Source organism: Apium graveolens, chromosome 5 (genome assembly GCF_009905375.1).
Source record: "Apium graveolens cultivar Ventura chromosome 5, ASM990537v1, whole genome shotgun sequence".
In the NCBI taxonomy this organism is placed as follows: domain Eukaryota; kingdom Viridiplantae; phylum Streptophyta; class Magnoliopsida; order Apiales; family Apiaceae; genus Apium; species Apium graveolens.
In genome coordinates this window covers 25327066-25332316 of record NC_133651.1, presented here as the reverse complement: position 1 = coordinate 25332316, position 5251 = coordinate 25327066, and positions in this window count along the sequence as shown.

Genomic DNA, 5251 nt, shown 5'->3' with positions numbered 1-5251 from the left:
TTCCAAAAAGAATTGTACCCTTTCCAACATGCTCCTCCATACCTACTCTACAATAACTTAGCAAATAATCTTGCACAAGTCTTTGTTAGTAGACCAACATATAATATTATCATTATATCACTGCACATATAAAACAATATGTTTGTGCCTGGTGATAAGACAGTTATTAATATGACGACTCTACTAGTTCATATTTTAACTATAACTTCAGTTAGAGTGCCATACCATGTCCTTGACGATTGCTTGAGTAGTATACTAGTTCATATCAACCTGAAATGAGCTTGTGAAGAAGAGATATACGTAGTCCAATGGGTTTGCAACTGCAAAGTCCATGAACTGTTGGCATTGACTTCCTCTTTTAACTCACCAACCAGGAGTGCACTTGTACACATCTACTAGAGTCCAATTCCAATTGTAATATGCATCAGGTGCCTGATATGTCGTGATATCCTCAAGTCTTATCACTGGTGCTATTTGTTAGATATTGCTTCCTGATAATAACATAACATCCAGTTTGGCCTTGTCCCTCGTAACAATGTCATTGTCATCCAGTATTGACTTCTGGTTATCCTTGTACCAATTAAAAGATTGTCATTTGGTTTTGGATACCAGCTTCCCTATAATCTGCTTGCTGACTGATTGAGTTCATCTTGCTTTGTAATCACCCAATCAATCTGGATTTATCAGAGATTCTGTAACTTTCATAGTTTCTTCCTTAGATAGAAAACTAGAGAGATACTCATTTATACTCAGTATCCCTGCTAATCAATACTCCACCATCTGGATCACTTAAGAACTAGACTCTGGGAATAGACTTGACATCAAACCCTTTGTCTTAGCAGATATGTTCTTGTTGTGTCCTCTGAATTTTCAATGTGGTGTTGTGTCTAACTAGTTGATCCTTCTATTGCTCCCCCTAAGCTGTTGCTGGGATTTTATGAAAATCCTTACCCTTGCTGAATGGCTTCATTGATGAAATGAGTTGTGTTATACACTGTCATTCCACTGTTTGGATATGAATCATCAATACCATTAATTTCTCCTTTAACAACTTGGAGCATTGAGTTGTTGAACTGTGCACTTAGACTTTCAATCATCTTCTGTTGATCAACCACAAATGCCCTGTAGGTTGTAGACTCCACTGAGTATCCATGAAGGATATCCTTAAAAGTCGTAGCTGCAAATGCTAAGATCTTCGAACAACTAAAAATAATTCATTGTTTGCTTTTGTAGAATATTCTCTCCAAACACTTTCAGGTTATTCAGTGTTTGCTTCTATTGGCCATTAACTCATTAGTGGTCTTCATGTATACATCCTGATCAAGGCTTGATCTTACTTGTTGCAAACTGTTTTGACTGCTTCAGCCCTTTGGTATTTAGAACGTCTTGATTAGCTTGATATTTCCCTTGTAGCTTTAATCAAGTTCCGGTTCTTCATTTATACCACTCCATTCTGACACGGAGCTTCCAGTGCTGAATATGCCTCAAAATATTCTTGATGTTACAGATATTAATCAGAACTGCTTCTTGAATTCAGTCCCATTATCTGACCACAAGATCATTTCTTTTACAGTTGCTTCCAGCTTGATCTTCTTTGATGTGATCAATCACCATTTGTGATATCTTGTATTGAGAACGAAAGAACAACTTTGTTTAATAAGAGTAGTCAACCACCATCACTAAGGTATATATTTACTTTGATGTGATGTTGGCTTTGACTTTTCTTTCTGACATGCCTCATATTTATCGTCTTCTGAATTCCAGATGAGGCAGTCTTCTCACTAAACCCTTTTAACAAAAGAGTTCCTTGTGTTGATATTCAAGGGTGAGAGATTCCAATGCCATAGCTAAACTTTTGTCGGATGAAGCTTTACAGTAGAAACCGTTGACTTCACCTTTCCTGAGATTCCAGTCTAGCAACAAGCATTTCCTTTCCTTACTCTAAGAAGAGCAAGCTTCTCAATCTTCTTGCTTCAGATGAGACACTAATCCTTCATTGAATTGACATTTTGTTCTTTGATACAGAACTGTCTGATAAGAGGATTTGTGCCTTGATTCTCCAGCAAGGAAGTTGCTTCAACTGTTATCAATGACTCCAATAATTAGTTATTATCAGTGATAGCAATTGTTGAGTTCATGAGGACATCCTTTTTTTTGTATAGCTTGTCCCGTAATGAAAACCTTTATTGTCATCTTCAAAGATTATTGACGGAATAGCTTTTATCAATCACATTTGATTGTGAGGCTCTTTCTTTGATCATATGCCTTGAGTATGAATTACCAAGAATACATATGAATCAATTAACCTGTTATGTCCTGCATTCACAAATGGATTAACAGTTCTTGGTACCCAACTTATCAGTTTGGGTCCAGCTGGATTAGAGATTTTACTATAAACAGAGATAACAACAGCTGCAACCTTATCATGCTAATTCTTATATTTGACTGACCATTTTCTCCATTTTAATACCCTTGACAGGTTTGTCTCTAGGCTAGGGAAAAATGGTTCCAACCTTACATAAGGAGGACTAGCAGTCTTTGCCCTATTATAATTATAAACATGCTTCTTCTATAATTAATGCAAGTACTAAGAGATGCATTCATGGCATAAAGATAAGCAAGCATTGTATTTGGAATACATGGCATTCATTCAGAAATATTACACATGAGAATTAAGCAAGACATGTATGATATGGAACAAATAGAATTAACAAATAAATCACTAATTCTATCTAGTCCAATCCTGTTGATAAATCTCATCTAGCTATCTCAATCTAAATATATATACTAATACATCTTAACAAACAATTCAGATCAAATGAATAAATCACAATATAATAGGATACAGAGAGTAAGCATTAACAAAGGCCTTATATGCTGGAAAAACATATACCTCACTAAAGCAATTAATCATGTTCAACAAATATTCAAACACATATTTAAGATTATCTAAAGTAACATGCACAAGTTAAACATCAATCCTAGTTACCAGAAGAATAATCTAGTGAACTAGTTCAACATTATCTATGTGTGATGCTCTCATGCTTGTGCGAGTGTTAAACATTTAAACACTAAGATCTTATCATGCATTGAATATTGAAAAGAAAATATTGCAGTGGTTCAAGAAATTAAAACCTGAGATATGTGAGTTGGATCATCTTCAGAGATTGCTATGAAAGCAAGATATTCATGATTCTCGTCATCTGATCCATCCCAACTCTTTCCCGTGCACTATAAGTTTTGATTGGCTGCTTCCCTAAGAAAACATTCCACCTTTGACTCAACTCTTCAACTGAATCCCTACCCATCCTTGTTTGTCAAGCTTCTTGTTCTGTTGTAGCAAAACCCCTGATAGTTACTTGACACATATTGCTTGTCAAACCTGTAGCTATCAAATCTTGTTTATGTCCCAACCTCAGTCTGTAACCACCTCTTGAACTGAATCTATAAGAATCTCTGCTTCAGAATAGATAGGCTTGATCCTTGGATATAGCTTATGTATTCCTTGTGAATCTGATGCGACTAAACTTCCCTGACAAGTGAAACACTGCCCTGACGTCCAGTCCCTCAAGTACTTCTACCTGATCTACCTCTAATTCAACTATCAGTAACTCTTACATTATGTCCTGAGGTTCCAACTTTATTGCATGTAACTGAGATATTTGTATGTCCCCACTATTCTCTCTAACCTCCAAAATTCCTGCCTGTATGAAAGCCCGGAGGAATTCTCCTGTGGCGACTACAGGCGTGTGGCGACACCAAGTTCTATTTCCACTCTACACAAACCCGGCTGGATGTCCAGGTACATGGTGCCCCAATAATTAGTTGTTGTTTTGTTCCAGGTGCGTGTGGGTTCAACATGCCCTTCTGTTTATTTTATCCTCGAGCTGCTAGAGTGAATTGGGTGCCGAAGTGAACAAAAGAAAATTGGCAGCCAAATTAACCATAAAATAAATTTAAATTAAGAATCCTATTTACTAAAATTTAAAAAATAAATTTATTTAGGTCAAATTTATTAAATAAATTCATTTAAATTAAGTTCATCAAATAAACTTATTTAAATTAAATTTTTGAAATAAATTTGCTAAATCAAATTTAAGAAATAAATTTATGTAAATATAAATTAATAAAATAAATTTATTTAAGGATCCTGATTCGTGTATCAATCAGTAAGCTCTGATACCAATTGTTAGGTCCCGAATTATCTTAGAAAGGGGGGTTGAATACGATAATCACTAAATTAAAAATTCTTTCGAATCTTTAGCGGATATAGATTTAGTGCTTGGTTAGTGGTTTCGTGTTCTTGGGAGGAATAGTGTTTGGAACGATAAAAACAAGGAACAAAAGATATTCGGGGAAATATATATTCGTATATAAATCCTTGAGGGGTGTTGCTACACTCCGGTAAATAAATTAACCGTCTACAATCTAAGAACAATAAAGTTGCTAGCTTCTACAAAGATTTACAAATTAAATCCTATACAATGATCTAGCTTTTGTTTGTCTAAGGATTTAATTATCGGGTAATGATTATAATGCCCCTATGAATATACAAGAATTAAATCGGGCATTATAACGTTATTCTGGTAAGAAGTTAAACGGATATACAAAAAGCTTGAGCTTCTCTGTAAATCATTGCTGCCATTTTCACTACTCTCTTGGGAGAGAAGATGAACAGAAAAATGAATGGTTCTACGTCTTCTGCTGCAAAGTGTAGACTTTTATCCAATAAAATTTTTGGCTGAGGAGAGAGAACTTCTGTGGCGACTAGCTTTATCTTTTCTGTGGCGATCAAGGGGTGCATGAGGGAGTAGAGTTGATTTGTGTGGCGACAGGAGTGTACTAGTGCCACTTGAAACTTAATCAACCAAATATATAACTTGTGTGGCGACCAGTATATACCAAAACAAACAGACTAACTACCTGTACATTTGTTTTATTATTTTCGTTTTTTGTTTTTCCTTTTTTTGTTTTTCCTTTTTGTTTTTCCTTTTTGATTTTCCTTTTTGATTTTCTTTTCTCCTTTTTTCTTTTTCTATTTTCTTTTTCTCTTTATTTTTTTTCTTTTTAAGTTTAAATTGTAATTAAATTAATTAATAAAATAAACTTAAATATAACTTATATAAATAAACTAATTTAGATTTATAGAATAAACTTATTTAAAGTTTATAAGATAAATCAATTTAAGTTTATTAAATAAATTATATTAAAGTCATTTAAATAAATTTATTTAATTTACTAATTAAACTTT